Raw genomic sequence first — 22,572 nt, forward strand, 5'->3', positions numbered from 1 at the left:
TTGGATCCTACCATCAAGTTTTCGATGGATGCCACAGTGGTAGATAAAATCATCGACAAGTTGCCTTCTTGTGAAATCAACAGATCCAAACTTCATCATCTTGAAAATCTCACACTGGCTGATGACAAATTCTACCTTCCTAGTAGAATAGATGGCATCATTGGTGCGGAGTTAGTTCCTCACTTGCTACGTGGGAGTCCTAGTATTGGTGAATCGCACGAATTGATGACTGTTAATAGTGTCTTTGGTCACATTCTGATGGGGAGAGCGCCGATTCTCACTTCAACAACGAATTTGTCGAATTGTTTTACAGCCATCTGTAGTCCATTCGTTAGTAGTCCATCGTTGGATAGTTTTGTGGAACGTTTTTGGGAGTTGGAATCGTGCCCTGCACCAAGCTGTCAACTGAAACCGGAAGAGTTGGAGTGTGAGGTAAATTTTCGGAAGTCTGTACATCGTGTGAATTCTGGTCGTTTTGTTGTTGCCTTGTCATTTGCGGAGCCGCCCAGCAGCTTGGGAGATTCGTATGCTGTCGCCAAACGCAGACTGCTGACTTTGGAGAGACAACTAGAGCTTGACAGCAATACTCGTATTTCATATCATGAAATATTGATCGATTACCTACGTCAGGGTCACATGTCGTTTGTAGCAGATCAGACAGACTGAGGTGGTTACTACATACCGCATCACGCCATTGTGAAAGCAAGCAGCACTACCACGCCCATCCGAATTGTATTTGATGCTGGTTCCAGAACATCATTGGGTTTGTCATTGAACCAGGTTCTTCATGCTGGTCCCAAATTGCAGACTGACATTTTTGTTTTGTTAGTTAATTTTCATTTGTTCCCAATCGCACTAACTGCCGACATTAAACAAATGTATCGACAGATATTAGTGGTGGATTCCTGCCATCGTTATCAGCGTGTATTGTGGAGATTTTCGCCAGAGGATCCAATCGAAATTTATCAGCTCAATTGTGTTGTTTTTGGTGTTTCAAGCTCTCCATATTTGGCGCTTCGCACCGTCCACCAGCTTGTAGAGGAGGATGGAAATCGTTTTCCAGCAGCCAAGGCGAGAATACCAAGAGACATGTTCATGGACGACTTAGTCACATCTGTCGCCACAGAGTCAGAGGCCGCGGAGCTGTATCGTCAGTCCAAGCAGCTGTTTGAGGGAGGAGGTTTCTCGCTCACAAAGTGGACTTCAAATTCACCATCAATGTTGGAGAAATTCTCGGAGGAAGAGAAATTGTTTTCGTACAAGGATTTCGAAGCAGACAACTCCTTGGCTATCTTGGGATTGAATTGGCAACCTAGTACTGATCTGTTTCAGTTTTCAGTCAAGAGTGGTGAGGTCGTCGCTACTAAGCGTTCTATTCTGTCAGTGATGGCTCGTATCTATGATCCACTTGGTCTCTTGTCACCGTTTACATTATTTCTAAAATGTCTTGTCCAGAAACTGTGGAAATTAGGAGTGGATTGGGACGAGAAGCCGCCTGAGTCTATCTGCACTCTCTGGGAGAATTGTCAAAAAGAGTTGCCTCTATTGTTGAAATTTGCTGTTCCACGTTATGTTGGTTTGTTTCAGGATTCTCACATCAGTTTGATTGGTTTTTGTGACACATCATTGTCTGGTTATGGTGCAGTTATCTATGTGAAGTCGCAGAAGGAGAATGAGGAGCCAAGAGTTGTATTATTGTGTTCAAAGTCCAAGGTAGCACCATCTAAAGTTGTTTCAATACCTCGTTTGGAGTTGTGTGCGGCACTCTTGTTGGCAGAACTCATGAATTCAGTAGTCACTATTATTAGTGAACGTTGTCATGTGTCTCGTATTGTTGCACTCTCTGATTCGACAGTCACCTTGTGTTGGATTAATGCTCCATCCGCGAAATGGCAAACTTTTGTTGGTAATCGCGTCGCAAAAATACAGGATTCTTGTATACAGGAGTGGATGCATGTTGCCGGAATTGAAAATCCCGCTGACTGTTTGTCTAGAGGTTTATCACCAGTTGAGCTTGTGAACTTTCCGTTGTGGCTCTCAGGTCCATCATGGATAGCAGAGGACGAATGCGATTGGCCCATCCGAACTCAAATGGAAGAGATCGTGGATCCACCGGAGGCGAATAAACCGTCAGTGTTGACAGTCACAAAATCTCCTGATTGTAACAGCAATGCAGTATATTCATTGATTGGTCGTTGTTCAGATTATGGTCGTCTTTTGAGAATTGTAATTCTTGTTCTCAAGTTCTTACGAATCTTACCCCAATCAGAAGAATCAGATTTCGATGTTGCTGAGAGGTATCTATGTAAAGTGGTACAGAAGATACATTTTTCATCTGAATTTGTGCAATTGGAGAAGGGAGAAGATTGTTCTATGCGCCTTTGTCGCCTGTCTCCATTCATTGATAAAGGTGTGATTCGCGTCGGCGGTCGTTTGTCTCATGCTGGACTGGAATTTAAGACTTGTCATCAGATGATCTTACCAAAATCCGACGCTTTTGTATCGATGTTGATTGATTATCATCACAAGAAGAACTGTCATGCTGGACCTTCGTTATTGTTGTCCTTGATCAGACAGAAATTCTGGATACTGTCTGCTTGCTCTATTATTCGTATTTGTGTTTTTAAGTGTAATCGTTGTTTCCGTGTTCGACCTAGTAATAATGCAATTATTCCAAAAATGGGTGACCTGCCTGCTTGTCGAGTGTCAAAATGCAAACCATTTGAAAATTGTGGTGTGGATTACGCTGGTCCTCTGCATATTACTATGACGAGACGTCGTAATCCTTGTGTTTTGAAAGCCTACATTTGTCTGTTTGTGTGTATGGCAACAAAGGCGGTACATATTGAGTTGGTATCGGATCTATCAACGCCCATGTTTTTAGCTGCGTTTCGTCGTTTTTTGTCACGTCATGGACCCTGTCATGTGATGTATTCCAATTGTGTTACTAATTTTGTAGGTGCCAAGGAACAGTTGCGAAAAATATCTCAACTTTTGAACTCGTCCGAGTTTCAAACCACATTGACTAGTCAACTCGCCGACCACAAAATTGATTGGAAATTCATTCCCCCTGGTTCACCACATTTTGGAGGTCTGTGGGAGGCAAATGTCAAATCTGTAAAGTTGCATCTGTTCCGAGTAATTGGCAATCAACTTCTCACCTATGAGGAACTGAACACTGTATTGGTGCAGATTGAAGGTGTCCTGAATTCCCGACCACTGTGTGTACTGAGTGAGGATCCGTGTGAACCGCTGGCTTTAACCCCAGCACACTTTTTGACTCTAACACCGTTGAAATTGTTTCCTATGCGGGACGTGGACAGTGTCCCTGTGAATCGTCTCACCAGGTATGAATTGATTGGTCAACTTATTCAATTGTTCTGGAACCGATGGAGAAGAGAGTACCTGCACGAACTTCAAAGTCATAAAAAATGGTTGAAATCACCCACTTCTATCAGTGTGGGAACGGTTGTGGTAGTGGACCAACCAAACACACCTCCATTGCAGTGGCCACTGGGTGTCATTGAGCAAGTGTTTCCGGGAAGTGATGGCGGGGTTCGAGTGGCAAGTGTTCGCCTAAAAACTGGTATTTATAAAAGACCAGTAACAAAATTGTATCCACTCCCAACTCAATAGTTGTTGTGGAGACCGAGTTTGTATTTTTGTCATGTAATTTCGATCGGAAATTTCTTGTAAATAATTGTTTGAGTGTAGTGTGTGTGAATTATGAATATAACAGCGTAAATAGTGTTGAATTGAATTAATTTGAATCGGATTTGAATTTATAAAGAATCCAGTTTGAGCTTTGTTCGAAACACAGTATATGACCTGTAAGTGGAACACAGAATCAACACGAAAATACAGCCCAGAAGCGAAAACCTGTCTTTTTCCTAGATTTCATCCCACCCTGAATCTGATCAAAACACCTAATAAAGGCTTCGAAGGGCAAGTAGACAAGATTGGATTTAATCTGGTGAGTTTTTGCTCTTTTTTTATTGTTCATTAATGCAGAGTTTAACTGTACAAATAACCTGGCTCAAATTGAAGATTAAATTTTGCCCCTTGTTTGTATTTGATTATTTGAATAGTAAATTACAGTCCTCTGGTAGCTCTAGCCTGAGCTTTGTTCAGAACACTTATCAATTTCACTTTTTCCAATACTAGCCAATATCTCTTTCCCATTTCTTTCTAAATTCATACCTTGACTTTCTTCCATTTCCACATCTTTCTCATCCCTCCTCATTTTTTGTTCATTCTCATTCCATTCTCAAAGTTTTTCCTTAATTTCATAATTTGATTAAATCCCATTTTCCTCTCAACTATTCCATCTAAGTTCCCTTTCCCCCTCATCATCACCCTCTTCCTTCATCTTTTCACCATTTCCAATGTGCAGATGATTGTGGGCTACAGATTTTAAACTGACATAACCATTAATACTTTCAAGTTTTTGATCATCAATTTTCAATAATTCTCCACTGCAAGGATTTGACAAGTTATTGTTACAAGGAATCAGATCAAATGCTTGTGAATTTTTAGATTGATTTCGGTATTCAAATCCAGTTTTTGATAAATAATCCAACTTACCATGGTTAGAAATCAACTCCGTGTCAAGACTAACTTCTTAATTGTGATTATAGTTAGCACAAACTCTGTTTCGAATTCTATGATACCAAAAGAGATTCTATGAAGGATTCTACGAATATTATGAAGATGAAGATGATGCATGATAAACAATCAACAATGAAGATGATGCATGATAATGATTTTAAGAGTAAAGTGTATGGAATTAATGAAGCTAAATAGGTTGGAACGGTATTGTTATGCTCAATATTTCGAGAAGAGAAACGTTACCCGAGTCGTCGTGACATTAGCTCAGATAATATAAATCCTTGATCCTGTTAGTTAGGCACATTTTCAATGTCTGAGTTGATGTACAGTAAAAATACATAAGTCTACTCTATATGGATCATGAATTTCAATTTCAATAGTCCAAAAGCATTTAACCGTCATTGTAATTATATGGAATGTAAGATCTGTTTTTAGAATGGGTTTATCAATGATCTTATCAATTCAGATGAGAATTCATATTCATTAATGAAAAATTCATCATTGTTTGGAATTGAAATTCATGATCCAGATAGAGTAGACATGTATTTGTACTGTTCATCAACTCAGACATTGAAAATGAGCCTAACTAACCTGGGGAATTTCCGAGACATCCAACAATAAACGAGATTTGTAGGAGCAGTAGAGCTAGACAATAGAAGGGTTTCGGTGACACTTCTCCAGGTAGAAATAGCAAGTCAGGAACAATGCTATTCTGTACCATCAGTTTACAATGACCCAGAAAAAGAAAGAAATTTCTTGGAAAATAATATCCTCATTTTTTTTTTTAATTTGTCATGATTGTGGTGGAACTGTAAATAACTTCCATGAACCCCCAAGAAGATAAGTGGGAGATCCAAATTGAACTGGTTTTTAGAGTCTAAGTAGGATATGCAAAAATTAAATATAACAGAGGCAGATTTACTAATCAGAGCAGAACTTATCTAACTATCCTCCAACTTATAGGAAATACTGACAAGTTTTAGTGAATCACACCCCTCTTCCTTCTTCCATCTCTTTCTTTTTTCTTCTGTTTTTTTTTCTTTCTTTTTCATCCTCTATTCTATTTTTTCTTAACTTTTTTGTTGAACTTGTACAAAAGACAATGACCAAAGCAATGACCAAATGTCTTTTGTCATTTGTCATTGGCTTCATTTAACATTCTGTAGCAGGGCTACGGAATCAGCTTAAAGTTGATGTTTTCCCAAAAGAACCCAGAATTGAAACTTGGTCGCTAGAAAGACGAATCGCTCAGAGTGCGAGGATGAAAGAGTATTGGAGGCGAAAGCGGGAGACCAATGTAAATAATAATAATAATAATAATGATAGCGTTTATGATAATGTTTAATGGTGAATTACTGTGGTCCTTAGTTGGCCTATACAAAATGAATGGTGTTGTACATTCCTTTCTTTCTCATTGTTTGTCTGGAGTTTAGGGTTGCAGCTGTAATCATTTTTGTAGCATCATGATCGTTGGTTCATAATTATTCATAATATCAACGATACAGCTAACTTCAATTGATTCTTTACAGTACAATTTGAAAAATGAATGAACGGTCTGAAGATGAAATGCAATTTGTATTCGATAATACAATAATTCTCTATATGTACTTAAATCGGCCAAGTTTAAACCGTTCATGATCGTTGGAAAAGGTTATCATGGATATAATTTTGACTAGAATAATGAAAGTGAAAGTGCAGTTGAGAAAAGGAAAAGATATAATGAAGAAGTTCAACAAAAAAGTTAAGAAAAAATAGAATAGAGGATGAAAAAGAAAGAAAAAAAAACAGAAGAAAAAAGAAAGAGATGGAAGAAGGAAGAGGGGTGTGATTCACTAAAACTTGTCAGTATTTCCTATAAGTTGGAGGATAGTTAGATAAGTTAGATAAATAAGTTAGATAAGAAAGTTGGTGGTGAAGGGAAGTTTAAAGAGATGTGTCAAAAAAGGTAGATGAAGAGTTGTTGACTATATCTATTTCGAATGCTATTGTTGTATTTCTTTGGATAAGAATAATAATACTATTATTAACAATAATAATAATAATACAGAACGGTGGCTCTGTTCCAAATCAATGATTCATCAAATTGGCTATTATAAAGGGAAAACTCTTGAGAGAGAGAGAGAGAGAGTGAGAGAGAGAGAGCGAGAGAGAGAGAGAGAGAGAGAGAGAGAGTGAGAGAGAGAGAGAGTGAAAGAGAGAGTGAAAGAGAATGATTGTCTGATTCGCTGCTATTATTAAAACCTTTTGCATTGAAAAAATACTCTGCAGTTATAATTATTGCCGGTGTATTGAATTATAATTACGTGTCTTAAGAAAAAATATGTCCGACATGATCAAATTTATAGAGTAGAGAATTGTTCCAGAAATGCTTAACAAGCTTGAAATTACTGGAATATAATAAAGTTGACAAAAATAGAAATAATTGTCTAAAAACATCAAAACCCAATCGGTGTCTAACTGTCTAGAAAAGATTTTGGTATCTGAAAAGATTTTAATTGATTACTGAATGTTCAGGAGAGAAATTATATATATATGTTTGTCAGGTTTTAGCTGAATCATTCAATTTCATTTCATTGATAGTGTAGTGAGAATTTCTTGGAAAAAATTCGTAGGTAATTCCACGATCTAATGCTCAAAAACTGGCGCGCCGATAGATTGATTCAAATTTCCCACTTCGACTAGCATTTCTGGCACTCTTCGCAATTGGCCAAACTTTTGCGCCAAGGCACATGATTCGTCGACCGTGAAGGCAAGTCGGCGGGCTATTATAGTCGGGCTATTATATTACACTCTTATTTACTCAAATTATTACTGAATAATACAGAATGATTATCAATTCAAATTTTCTTATTGTTAGTCTACATTTGGAAGATAACAAATTGAGAGTGTTTATCTGAACTTATTATGTTGTATCCTATTACATAATCCTCACAATTTTTGTTCAGAGAAGTACACTATTCCTTGTTTCTTTTTCTTCTTCCGTTTCTTTCCATTTTCTCATCATCCTTCTTCTTCTGATTCTTGTTTCCTCCTTTCTTGTTCTTCTTCCCTTCAGTTTTTCGGTGTCATCTCCTTTCCTCCTCATGTCTCTTCTTCTGTTCCCTGCCTTCTTCTTCTCTTGTTCTCCTCATCCACCTTTTTCTTCACCAGTACAAGCTAGCTTGGTATTATTCTGTATTATTTTCATGCTTTGTTACATTACCCCTTTTTGTATACCAGGCTTAATATGTTTCACTATTGTTTATCCCCATTCAATTCACTTTTTCTATGTATTCATTTACTATTTGTCCCAATCCCTTTTCGTCTGATTCCTTTCTCTCCTTCTTCATGAATATGTTTTCTTCTCTCTTTTCCATTTTCAATACTAAACATGACGAAAAAAAAGTAGATCATTAACGTTACACATTCTAAGGCCATCATGAATAATAATTATATTCAATGAATTGCTTCATCATCAAAACGTTTTCTTCAATATTCATTCTACATCTACCAATATATTTCATTCACTCAGGTGAGCGAGAAGAATAATAAGAATTTTAAAAGTTAAACTATGAAATTCTTTTAAATTTTACTTTCTCAAGTATGAAGTGGTGAATGAGAACAAAGAGATTTTAGCTAGAACGTGTCAGCATTAAGCCTTCCGAGAATCCGACTCTCACACGCGCATGTATGTTTACATTGTAGATGGTCTCGACTTATGGAGTGCAGTACAGTGAGGATAGAATGTAACATATGAATGTAATGTATACTGTAATATAGAATTTATACTGCACTCTCTGGTGCAGTAAATAGTTCATTTTTATTGCTGATACAGATGTAGTGAATAGCGAGAAATTACAATGATCATAGGCGCCGACTACTAGTGGCTGGCAGGGCTTCATCCCTACCCATACCATCATTCTTCAATTTTCTACTAAAAATGAAGATTATTCAAAAAATTAATAGTGATAAGTGGTGATGAGGCTGACAATTTGGGGAGGAGACTTTATAACTTAACTTTGTTATATTTACGTACGGTAAGGTCACCATAGATTTTTAATTTACAGCCTAGTACAATAAAGTTCTGTCATAGTTTAAAAATGAAATCATTCAAGTTTACAGGTAGAACAAACATGCGTTTACTTTCAACGTGTATCTGTCCACAAACAATTATTGAAAGAGTAATGTCAACCCAAGTAAAAAGCTGCACCAATAATATTTTATAGAGATAGCAGATTGTGAGTCTGAGTCATTGAGCACTGCTTTTTAGTCATGAAGAAAAAAAAATTCAAAAAAATTCAACCAGAAATAAATTATAAACCAGGAAAACATTTTCAGGGGTGCCGCGGGCAAAGCCCCCTGCTGAGCGCAAAGTGCGAGTTATAAATACTAGGCACAGGATTATTCCTGAACTGATCAAGATTATTCTTAGATCTGAATTTCTACAAATTGCAAGATCTCAAAAAGGTACAAAATTATATGTCTGATTATCTATAGTAATTGTTAGAGATCTTTCGGGTATATTTTTCAAAAACACAGTAAAAATATTTTGACGTGACAACGTCTTATAAATTGGTTTGCCGGGTGACACTTCAAGAAACTGCGTTACGTTCCCACATTATGCGCTCACAATGAGAGCGAGTGAGAGCGTTCGTTTTGGTTCACGGTCGTCTGGAAAGAGCACGAATAGGAGCAGTGGCGAGCAACACAGCAGAAACCTGGAGAGAGAGTGAAACGGAGCAATCTCCTGCGACTGCGCCACTACTTAGTGAATAGGTTATGTGAATAGTGAATAGGTATAAGTGTAAGTATAATAAGTATAAGTGAGTAGGTTATGTTGTAGTAATCACAATGTTGTGGTAGTTTTTTTAAAGAAGAATGTTTATATATAAAGTTGCCTGATTATCTATAGTAATTGTTAGAGATCTTTCAGGTATATTTTTCAAAAACACAGTAAAAAAATATTTTTAAAGAACAATGTTTATATATAAAGTTGCCGATTTTTCAAATCAACTTCCTAGATTATATAAGAAGGTTATTACTCTAATCATCATACTATATAACCTTTTTCGATTCTCTGAAGCTTATTAATTTTGTAATTTTTAAATTGTTTTGATGTTGATTATGTATTGGAAAATGTTTTATGTCAATAAATGAACTTTTATTTCTATTAAGTTCAGCATGTAAAATGAAGAAACACATATCTTTCCACCCTCCAATAATTGAGTTTCGTCAATAAAGGTGGCCAAGTCTTATTAAATTGAAAAGAGCATTCAGTTCACCCGGTAGTATGTTTGATATGATATAGGCTACATTCCAGTACTTGGATGGTGGTCCCTAAACATATTTTTAAGTAATGGGAATCCATTACTACTGCATTATGCCTCCTTCATTGACAAATCTATACATCCATCTTCTATCTATATATAAGAAGAGATGGTGTGTGTCTTTCTGTCTGTTTGTCTGTGAGCTCATCACGCTTGATCTACTCGACTGATTAAGCTGTCTCTTCACAAAGATGGCCTGTATACCGACAAGTGTCATAGGCCTATTCTCGTTCTGAAAATCCTTTGAAGATAAGCCCTACGATCCTTCAAAGTTCATATGCTTTTTTCATGAAGGAAGTTTCCATTATTTGGATTTCAACAAATCAGATATTATAATCATTACAAAATGTATTTCATAACATCTATTATACACTAGATAAAAATGCACTATTGACCCATTAGTACAGGTACAGTCTGGTATCGCAGTACAAAGACCTTAAAGAGATGCATCTTTAAGGTCTTTGTCGCAGTAGGATGTTTCCTCAACTGTCGTCTGCTGCAAGCGACTCTCTAATTTTTGTACAGGCCCTACCAGTGCCTACTAAAGATCTACATGGCCAGAACATACAGCCGATCAGCTGTTCAAAAGCGTACACTTCAACCCGTGTTTACATTGAAATCCCTATGTCGAGTGGAATTTTTCATTAATAAACGCTAATAATTCAACTGATAACTACTTTTTCGAAAAAAGGGTTCTTATTTTATTTTACCAATACAATTTTTGTCCTTCATCATGAATTTCAAGGGTAGTAATCATTGAGTTCTCTTAATATTCTTAGTTATTGGTTAACCAATTTGTAGGTCACCCTTGTTTTAAATTGGCTTTTTCAAATTCAAATACGTATTTCAATTATTGTTAAAAAATATAGTGTAAAGTTGAGTTGCTTGAGCTTTGAATTAGGTCTACCTATTGTTTTTTTTTCAATTTTGATTACAGTATTGCTCAATTTCTACGAGAGGAATTACAATCACGGCTTTTGTAGTATGCTAATATAGCTTTATTAGATTTAAGGAATTTTTAGATAAAACATAATTTTTTTGAAAAGGTAAATAGGTAGGCTATCACTCATTTTATTATATAAGTCACTATTGGAATAAGAATTCTTCTCAAATCATAACAAGAATGGCTTGAAATAGAAAACTTTGGCAGTGTTGGTTATCTTTAGTATTGAAACAGAACATACAGTAAGGTATTTCTAACAATATTATTATAAACGAAAATATGTGATCAATGATTATACTGCTAGCTTACTCAGTAAAGGATTTTAATATTCAGCCTGATCCAGTAACTTACATATCATTTTTATCTAATCTGTTTCTACTCTTAACAGAGTTTGACACAATTTGAAATTTGACGATTCCCCGATCCAAGACCGTGAGGAATAAGTTAAATCTTACTCATCGGAAGTAAGTACCGGTAAGTAGTGTTCTTTATGGGTTATGGCTGATCGATACAGAGTAAATAATAATTTGTTGTAGAGTGAGATATCAGAGTTCTTGTATTTATATCATAATGTAAGACCATGTCATATCATGAAAAATCTATGTATATTCTTCAATAGTGCTAATGAACCAATGCTATGTTTATTGACGCTCTGGTAGGATACTACTTGAAAGATTTATCCTTGGTCACAAAAGTAATAATATGAATAATATCCTGAAACATGAGAATAAGGGTATGATCACATTGAATGGGTATGTGCAAATTTTCGTCGAATCATGCATGACCCTTAAAACAAAATTTGAAAAATGCTATTGAAACACGTTGTTCACACTGAACGCAACCAAGTGCACACTTACAGTGTGAGTGTTCCTCTTGCTCTTTTCAGATATTGTACGTTTCTCGTCTGCAAGCTTGGTTATGCATAATTAAGCGTGCTCTTGCACAAATTATATTAATATTTATGATGGTCTCTTCTAACAGAGTCCCCCAGCTGAGTTAAGATTATCTGCTAAATGGCAGGGGTATCATTATAGCGCAATTAATAATCCAATTCAGTGTTGCTATAAATTTGTCATTTCATTCCTTGAACTGTTATTTCATATTATGCTAAAAAATTGTATAAAATTTTAACATTTTCTGCTCATTAGGTTTTGAAAATGCTGATAAAACACAGATAAACACTGGAAACGCCAATATCTAGCAGACCTTCTAGGCCCTGCAATAGCCTACATAACTAATACACCTCAAGTTACCTGAAATTTTGTACCAAACGTAAGAATTCTCTCTTGAATTTTTAAAAAGCTAAGAAAACGCTGGTAAGAGCAAAAAAAATCGCCTATTCTGGGCGATATAGAAGTCAATAAGGTTTAGCTATTTTGAATTTCTAGACCCTATAACTGAACTTGTATTCAACATTTTTCTGTCAATTCTTGAAAAAGCGCATACCGTATTGGCCATCTTTGAATTTTTTTTCAATTACGGTCTCAGTCACTACACCTCCGTGTTTACGGAGGTAGTGTCTTAGTGCGCCTCTAGAAGGTTGAACATTAACTATATTTCATTTTGATAACTTTAAAGTGAAAAAACACTCATATTCTTTTGGTGTGGCAACTACCGTTTCGAGTTTCTGTTCGGCTTGAGAATGTACAACACACCAGCACTAAATGGTCGTCATTACACCAAAAGAATGTGTTTTTTTTCAGTTTAAAGTTATCAAAATACAATATACTTTGTAATAATATTGGTAAAAAATATGGATAATCAACAACCAATCAACTGAAACACGACTTTCTTACTTATCCGGGTGAGTAAATAGATTAATGGGTAAAAGAATGAGTGTCATTTTACTTCTACCTAATATATATTAATATAAAATATAATGTCAAAAAACTGATATGTTTATACTTTATTCAGTTTTGAAGCTCTGCTATTCGAATTACAGCACGATCTTTAATAACTTCTGCTCTATTAACTAGCCACGGTTGTGGGATCAGAGGAAACACTTACTGTAATTCAAAACACTACTAGCAGTTTTAATGATTCTAAACTTTGAAGAGAGTATAGGTATATACAGTAGTTCAATTGAAATATTATTCATGATTGTAAATGTCATAATGTCAATAAAAAAATTACGGTGTTAAACTATACAGTTAATTTTGTAGACCTACCAGGGTACGCTATTTTATAAATTGTAACTCATTCTCTATTAAATGTATGCCAGCTATGAATCATATTAAGTCTAAAAAAAGCTTTGATAATATATATATGTAATATTTATCCTACACGATTCAAAATCAACACTTTTTTACTTGAAAGTTTTGAAAAAATAATGAATTTAGTCTTAAACTCCAGAATAGAGTTGAACGCACCCGTAAATACATCGTACTTAAATTCGTTTAAAAAGAAACTAATTTAGATTATCAACAATGTTTTTATAATTTATTGTTGATCAATAACATGATAATTCTTATTTATAAACCATGACTCGTCTAAACTTAATACTTTTGTAAAAGAAGTAAGTTTGAATTTGAATAAGCTATCTTGAAACATGTAACCTACAAATTGGTTAACCAATAACTAAAAATATTAATATAATTCAATGATTACTACCCTTGAAATTTATGATGTAGGTTAAAATTTGAATTGGAAAAATAAAAAAACAAGTCATTATTTCAAAAAAGTGATATCAGTTGAATTATTAACGTTTATTCACGAAAAATTCCATTCAACATGGGGTTTTCAATGTAAACACGGGTTGAAGTGTACGCTTTTGAACAGCTGATCACCTGATGGTTCTAGCCTTGTAGTTTCATAAGCATCGGCCCTACATTCGAGGCCAGCGACGGTAGATGACTCCTGAAAAAGAGGCCTCAAATGTCGCCTGCGTTAAGCTGTGTTTTCGTAACGGGCAGAAGCAGAATCGATTGCAGCGCACCCAAGCGGGCAGAAACAGTAACACTCAAAGAACTAGTTCTTTGATATGAATTTTGCTTTATGTGTTATAGGTAATGAACTTTTTGGGTTGTCCAAGAGATAATTCTAAAATTATTATTGTATATTTAATTCAATAAAGTGAATTAATGGCTTTTTAAAACTCAGATAACTTCTCCACAATAAATTAGTTACTTCAATTATTCTTTATTGTATGCTTTATAGGCATGTCAATCAAAGAGTTAACTTTTTATTTCCTATGCTAAGGGTAAATTTGAAGTAACTGATTGTATTTCATTATTAATAAGATATTTATCATTTTATTAACTAGAAGCATTCCATTAATAATAAGCTATTAATATAATTATTTTATTAACTAGAATCAATTGCCTTCAAAGAGTCAATGCTTGTTCTTTGAATCACATCGTGTATAGGTAGGCCTACCTTCTTGTATGAGTACCGTATTCAACTTCAAAGGCCCATTGAAGCTCTATCGAAAAAAAATCAAATTAATAGATAAGTGCTTTACTTCTTGCATTTTTGGAATATACGGGTTATATTACACCAAGGGAAATCAATATTGTAAACGTTTTTTTAGGCAATTTTATTTTAGCAGTCCCCAATTTTGATCATTGGATAGGTACGGTCCCGGCTGATATACATAAAATATGAGAATCGTGAGGCCCATTGACTGCCTAAATCAATATGCCTTCTCAGGCAAGGTTCAATTAGGGACTCCTCACCAGTAAAAGCTATACGAATAATAAAAATTATTATTATAGATTAACACATATGACATGTACAAAGTGTATTCAAACAGGCGAACTAATCCTAATAATTATTGTTAAGATACCTGTATATCTTGCTAGAATAAACAGGTTCTGTTATGGTACTTTAAATAACACAGAGCCTATTTTAAAATGGATGAATATTTATTGATTATAGAAGGTAACTAGTAGCCTTGTGATATTCCAAGATGAAACATGATTAGTTTCGACATGTTCAATAAGGACTCTGTTGACAATGACATAATTAGAAACTGGTCATGCTTATTTTGAATATTTTAGGGTAGGCCTACTAGTTATTTTCTATAATTAAACATTGAAGTTGCCCTATAAAAATTAATTCTTTATTTGGGTATTAATTAGAATTAGAGTAGCCTTTCAAACTCCTTATTTACTATAATGTTCTAAAAGCTTATCAATTTTAATCAAAACCTTGCCTAGAAGGTAGAATTGAAAGTGATTATATTTGATGTGGCTTGGAACATAATATTTTCAACTTTTGCTTGAGTTATTTTTCATATTCAAAGAATTATTACCCCTTCAATGCAGTACATAAGTACTATTACTCAATTCTTAATACAATACATAATTGTGATACCCTATTTTATATCCAATTCAAGTCTATTATTCAACTACGTGTTACCTAAAGCATTTGCCAGTCAGCAATTATTTTTTTAATTTTATTAGTTCCAAAAAAAGCAGAAGCCATACAGAACCAATAAAGTTGTTAATAAGAGTTCGATGCTTTTGGGTTAAATATAGTTTTAAAAATCCCTCAAGTATAAAACATCAGAACTCATTTTATTAGTTTCATGTTTCTTGCTGTTTTCTTCAAAACTACCTGAATTGAAGCAGTTAGCAGGAACGATCAGAAAAAGAAGATATTATTATGAATAACATGAAATAAACACATCAAGATGTACTGAAAAAATGAATATATTTCTTAGATTAGTCCATCTCTTTCTTCTGTAGGCTACTACATCATACATGAATCATATCCATGGAATATTATTCATAGTTGATTTTCTTTGTCATCCTCTACTTCTGGCTGGTACACCACTAGGCCTGAAATCAAAAAGTTATAGATAATTTATTATTCATTATAAAGAACTTTGCAATGTGAATTCTGAAATTGATTGTAATCTGAATAAGTTTTTAATTATATTTCATGGGAAATATAATGACAATAATGAGAAAGTAATATTGTATGAGAAATTCCAATAAACCAACAATCAGTTGAATTATTATTAGCATCAATCTGTAAGTTGTGTAATTTTGAATGATTGATTGAATAAATAAATCTTCATGCAGGAATTGGGATTAATCAGTGTGCCCCAAGGTCAAAAGAACTTGTTGGTGAACAACATATTTTTGGATACCATGAACAATTCATTTTTTTCTGTGGTCAGTAGGCCTACTTCTCGACCGTTTGGTTTACTTAACTCTTCCAAAATGTACTACATGAAGTAATTTTTAGTTCTACATTTAGAGAAACAAGTTTAATGAAACAAATGGAAATAATCAATAAATTAATTGCTCAATCTGAAATGATGATTATCTACAACATTATGAGTAGAACTAAGTGTTTTGAAAATGAATACCAAACTCTAAATACATAAATCTCTCTCAAAGCAATGCAGGTATTTCATCCATGAATTGAATCATACATTTTAAAAGGTGGAATCACTGTCATTAAAAGCTATTATTCAGTGTTTTCTACCAGCACTTGCTGGGTGAATTTTTGAAGTCATCTATTAATAGTTCTAATGTATGGTCATTTATAAAGTCAACATCCACTCAAGATCAAGATGGACAGTTGAGAAGAGTGTTCTAAAACAATTTTAACATCAAATTATTGATGTAATGTTATCACATTATTAGATAATGTTACACAAATTATTTCTTTATGGAAGGAATCCCAAATATTATGATTAACTCTATTCCCTGAATGATAAGTGAATACATTGTTTTTTAAGCACTCTTCTCAACTGTTCATCTTGATCTCATGTGGTTTCATGTAGTTTCGAAATATTAAGATTCCCTGTAAGCTATTAATGATTTCAAAATTCAGTCAGTTTTTCTATTATTTTAGTCACATACCATAGTTAAGTCTTACTGAGTTTTATTTGAATATCTACCATCAAATCGATAATGAAACATTGAAGTGGATAAACTTATTAAAAAAATGGGAAACTGTATAAAATGACATCGTCTATATTATGAAGTTTAAAAAATGAGTGGAATATTGTCTTACCTAACTAACTTATTCTAACTATTGTTCCAAAGAATTGTTGCATCCTGGTCAACAAAAAAGAATTCATATGCATTTCCTTTGAGCACATTCTCTTCAATATCTTGTTTGTAAATGGTACCTGAAAAAAGAAACATAATCTTTCAACATATTCATTTTGGAGATGAAGTGAAGTTAATCATCAATGATAAGACATAGTTTGGACTTTGAATAAATTAGAAGTGAACTGGGCCTCAATAAACTATTTACTTTATATATACATACTATAAGTATATACTTACATTCGTAGCACATAACAGAAAACACTTTAAAGTTTTATAATATAAATTAAAACAGGAGGCACACGACATAGATAGATTATAAACACTGAAAAACTAACATTACACTCTCTGCTCGGTTGAGAAAGGGAACACAGTTCCTCGAAAATTTCCGATTATAATGTAAGTTTTTCAGTGTTTTCAATCTATCTATGTTGTATGTCTCCTGTTTTAATTTATACTATTCACATTGATATACCTGGCATCACGGAATATATCGATCAATAGAGCATGAATAAGTTTTTCAAATACATTACTATTGTAGTTTTAAATGAGTTTGGTAGCAATGGTCAACCAGAAAAATAGTACCTATTTTAAATTTTTTCAATGGCAGTCTTTCAATATTCAATTACACTGACTCTGATCAAGTTATTACTATAACAATCTATTTTATATTGTTTCCAAGTAATTTTAAATTATAAATTGAAAGAAGATTAATTCATAGATAGGTACCAAAGACAAAGTAAATGTCAGGTTAGTTTTGTTATTATATTGATAAACTATGGGTTTACAATATTTTGAGATGCAACAAGGATAATGGTAGTTTAAGACTTGGAATGTAATGAAATAATTCCAAGTCAAATTATGATGTTATTTTCAATAAATCTGTTTGTGAAAACTACTAGCTGCATTATAAAAAATGTATTTTGTGATTAGGCCAACTCAATGAAAGTGTAAAAGATTGTTAGCATGAAATGCTATCTTATCATGAAATGCTAAATGTTATCTTGGTTGAATAATGTTTTGAATCTGATTATTCAAAGTTAATCTAATCAATCAATCTTGAATGAGTTCAAATCTAATCAGTTGATTAGATTTCTCTCTTTCTTGTGATAAGCTTAATTCTCAACCATACACAAACTTGCTAGTCTAGGAAATTAAACTTTAAATAAATAAATAAACTTTTGTCAACTTCTAACTTCTTGAAAAATGAAAAAGATAGCAATTTAGACCTAGAGACTAGGTTATTAAATGCCTACTACAGTAGGCTACCTGAATAAAAATTGTAAACATGCTAGTAGGCTACTTATAAAATTTATATCAAATAATTGTGTACGGTAGATCTAGCCTACTTTATTATGAGAAATTTGAGTGTACTTACTTGAATCCTCTATTACATCAGCAATTTTTAACCATATTCCATTTTTCAAATAGGTAATTCGTTGTGCAGGTCTGGAAAGTACAAAACTTTGAGCCTTGAAAATTTCACGCCTTTCTGTTGTAAATCCATTTTCAATTTCTCTTGTAAAAATTATAAGAATAAAGAAACCAATAGAAATATGTTATACCTCAATTTTCCACTGCAAATTAATTTAACAGTATAATAGTAGCAATCCGAAATCTGACAACCAACAGCAAAATAATATCAAAACAGACCATCCAACAATTAAAGATTGAGGTTAAAAAGAACATGGCGTCTGATCCAGAGAAAGATTATTCGACTTTACCCAACGAGCTAAAATATAGTAAACTATAGAGTGGCTGAGTGGCCGCTATTTCTGTTACGAATTGAACATGGGCAGCCATGACAGAGAGAGGCAAAAGCGGCGGAAAATTTGAATGGCCCTATTGATATAATGGAAACTTGCATAAAAGACAAGGTGCAAATCAGTTATATTTAATAAATACTACATTGAATTTTCATTGAACATTTTAAATATATGTATTACAGTTGTTATACATCCATAAAATTAATTGTTTGAATTGCTTTACTTGAAGCCTTGGTGAAATTAATGTAGACCAAGTTACAGTATACTGCTTAGCCATACAAGTTCTCCAATAAGTTTAAGTTGAAATGCCATACTGTAACTGCAAAATTATGATTTTAGAAATTAGATTATTTTTTATGCTATTTTGAGTAGGGAATTCGAAAAATCTAGTTTATGAAGACGTTTCTTTGATACCAGCTTAATGTACTTATCTACATTATCTCTAAGTTCAAAACAAGAAGGCAAAGTATGAAAGTCAAAAAAATAACAAACTAAGGCGGAAGGCCGGTATTAGACAGTAATATTTCTGTCATATGCAGATCATATGAAATAAGTTGTAGGAAATCATATTTTCATCTTTTTTCATGTTACCGTCTAATACTATTACTATCTAATACCGGCCTAACATGATCATATAATTTTAGCTGATGTCTATAGTTCATTCCATTAATTCCAGTCAAGTTTGCAATATCATCATCATCATAAATATAATAATTAGTCATAGAAATCAATTTTATTCACAAAAACACACCTATTCCTGCAGTGGCAGACTGGCAATAGAGGCTCTTGTTGCCTCTCTCTGTCATGGCTGCCCTTAGTTGGCCGTGTAACACATTGAGAGCACTGAAAGCACACCAACAGCCGCTCTATGGTTTACTATATGGCTCGTTGTGAACCATAGATTGAATATTCTATTTTTTGTGTATGGCATGCTCAAAGCTCACTTCGTGTGAATGAAAAGACGTTGTTCCGGAGAAAACGGGGTGATTGCTGAGATCGGGTCTGGCTAACCCCGGCGCAACGTTGGTCTAGCGCAACTTTGGTCTCGGCTAAAAAATCGGTTTGCTAAGATCGAGTTTAGCCGTCGGTCATCTCTTGGTCGAGAGCAACTTTGATCCACAGGTTTAGCCAGACCGATGCTCAAGTTTAGTCAGACCGAGGCGCAACTGGAGGAATCCACGGGGAATTATTGTCGCAATGTTGGCAACAGCCATCTCGAATGCTACTTTGGCTCTCACACACTGTCTTTGCGGCTTGCTTTTGCACTCTCTCTCTCTCTCTCCTCTCTCTCTCTCTCTCTCTCTCTCTCTCTCTCTCTCTAAGAGGTTATCCTCTAGGATTTATCTAGTGGAATTTGAAATATTGTTTCTAATTGTATAAATGAATAAAGTTTAAAATTCTCTTTTAAACTGTATTTTGATTAAGAGTTTTATTTACTTATATTAATCTTATGTAATCTTATTACATGATATGTAATCTATTTTTTCTGTTCTTATGTAAATTTGTCTTCTTTTGTAAAGGGTTGTGTGGCAGAGAGGACCAGGAGTCCTAATTCCGCCCTAATAAAGGCATATAATCAATCAATCAATCAATCTCTCTCTCTCTCTCTCAGGCATAATATGTCTTTATTAGGGCATATTGAAGAAGAAAAAATCAATCAATCTCATTCTCTCTCTCTCTTTCCCCCACTTACTCCTATTCTCTCTCTATTTCAGTCTCGATCCTCTCTTGACCGTCGTTATAATGATCATCTGTGATTTGATAATCTTCTGAACTCTTTTGAATGTTGTTACAGTGAACACATGAACAACTCCTCACCTTTTTGGTGTTCATTTGGAATTCATTTTCATTTATTTCGAAAATGTAGTTTTTTTTCTAGCGTATTGTCCAGCTAGGAATTTAATTTAATATTTTTTTCCATTACTAAACAAATAATAGCTATCGCCGCAAAACTATGTATAATGCGACATGATGCTGCAGTACTCACATAAATCGCCAGTCTCTATATGCGACTACCATCAGCAAAAAATCTGAGAGCAATCAGCACTTCTCTTCAGTTTTAAATTCTGATACCGTACTCGCCGACTTGATGTATTGGTTCGTAATAATCCAAATATTCAAGATAATCCATTATTCACTTCATCCACTCACAAAATCAATTCCACAGAAAGGATCACGCAAACAAAGGGTCGCTCATCACCATCTGGACTCAACTTAATAGTTCAATTATGCAATGCACACTATTTCTGCATCCCGTGATGATGAAAGCAAACGCAGCTGCCTCCAATTGGCAACAATCAACCCCACATAGATATCATCTCACACTTTCATACAATTACAACATATTTAATACAGTTCTCCTTCATTACTGATGTAGGTGCAGTTCCATATTATGTTCAAATCAATTATACGGGTAGATAGCATGGATACTATTGTAGCCTAGATTCGTAGAAGGTAATCGACCACTGATAGAAATTGAGTCAAAAGAATTGGCTTCCAATTTAATATATTTTCAGACATTGTTTGAACAAAAAATATATAATATGAGTGTTGAGAGAATATCAGAATGATAATAAAATTATGGGCTACTCAGTGAATGGGCTAGTGCGTACTGCCAGAGACAAATAAATAGGTAACTTTCAAACAGTATCTTTACTCTATGGAACTGCGTATAGCGAATACTTCAGAAAGATCTTTTCGAAGTAAGTCAGTTTTGTTTTTACAATCTTTAAAAATTGAAAGTTCAATTCAACATGTATTGATAATTGTTCATTCAGTTTCATGCATGAATATGAAAAGATCATGTATGTAAAACAGTTCATGTGATTGAAACGTAGTCCCTTAAACAATGCTCCAGCACCTTTTTTTAGTATGGTACCCACAAAATGTCCTAGTTATGTTATAATTAAAGAGTAGTTTCCACCGGGGAAAGGAGGATATACAAATCTCCAGTAATATCTGGGAACATGGATATATCCCCCACCCACAGTAAATACATTTTTTTGCACTTTAGTAAAAATCATGAAAATCATAGGTTTGTAGACTATAGCTTTGAAACTATTTTTTGAAACAATTGAATGACTAATGAAATTATATTTCCATTCTATTTGTTATATGAACTGAAATATCATAGGCCTATGATATATTATTTTCTATGAAAAATTGAATAATAATAAGCCCACTGAACATAAAGGAACTTCATTATTAGGATGTAGATTTTCTAGTAAAAATTGCTTGAAATCACACCAAATTGTGGGTATTTTTCTAAAATTTTCCGGGGGAGGCCCCTTGGACCCCCTTCTCGTGAGAGGTAAATAATTTTCTTGTTGTTTGAAGGTATTTTCATTTTCATTCTCTTATGTTATAATATTTTAAAAATCAGTAGAAAAACATTTCAAATATATGACTTTATGGGTAATGAAATTGTTCAGAATTCAAAGACGAACCCCAATTTGACACTGGTTTTTGATAAAATCGAAACAATAGCAAGTTAATAGCTTAATCCCGAACTTAAACCTGCCTCCTAGCAGGTCTAAGTTGGAGTCTAAAATCATCGTTTTTGCTCCTGAGATTATCACATTTTAGCCTGCTCCCGATCTCAGCAATCCACCGAGATTATCTTTTAAACCCGAGTTGATCTACGCTTGAACTCAGCAATCCACCGAGATTAATTTTTAGCCTAGACTGGAACTCAGCAAACCGATTTTTAGACCGCAGGTTTTTCCCTGCGATAATTGCCGGTCGGCCAACTTTTGCGCTCGAGCGTGGTTAATCCCGAACTCAGCAAACCGATTTTTGATCTGCGGCGCAAAAACCGGTTTTTAGCCGAGCGCAAGAGATAATCCCGATCTCAGCAATCGCCCCTCAGGCTACTTTCACACGATAGGAGACGTGCAACTTGAACACTGAACAGTGTTCACGTTTTTTTGTCGAAATACATT

At 34.2% G+C, this 22,572-nt stretch overlaps 1 long non-coding RNA gene across 1 annotated transcript; it reads right to left on the bottom strand.

Annotated features, from left to right (window-relative positions):
- Positions 1-15,491: 15,491 nt before the first annotated feature.
- On the bottom strand, positions 15,492-18,542 carry LOC111043550. Its single transcript, XR_002605583.2, has 3 exons — positions 18,244-18,542; positions 16,828-16,945; positions 15,492-15,638 (listed from the first exon to the last, which is right to left on the bottom strand). It is a non-coding gene; the product is annotated as an uncharacterized LOC111043550 (long non-coding RNA).
- Positions 18,543-22,572: the final 4,030 nt, after the last annotated feature.

The sequence above is a fragment of the Nilaparvata lugens genome, chromosome X (assembly GCF_014356525.2).
Source record: "Nilaparvata lugens isolate BPH chromosome X, ASM1435652v1, whole genome shotgun sequence".
Lineage (NCBI taxonomy): Eukaryota > Metazoa > Arthropoda > Insecta > Hemiptera > Delphacidae > Nilaparvata > Nilaparvata lugens.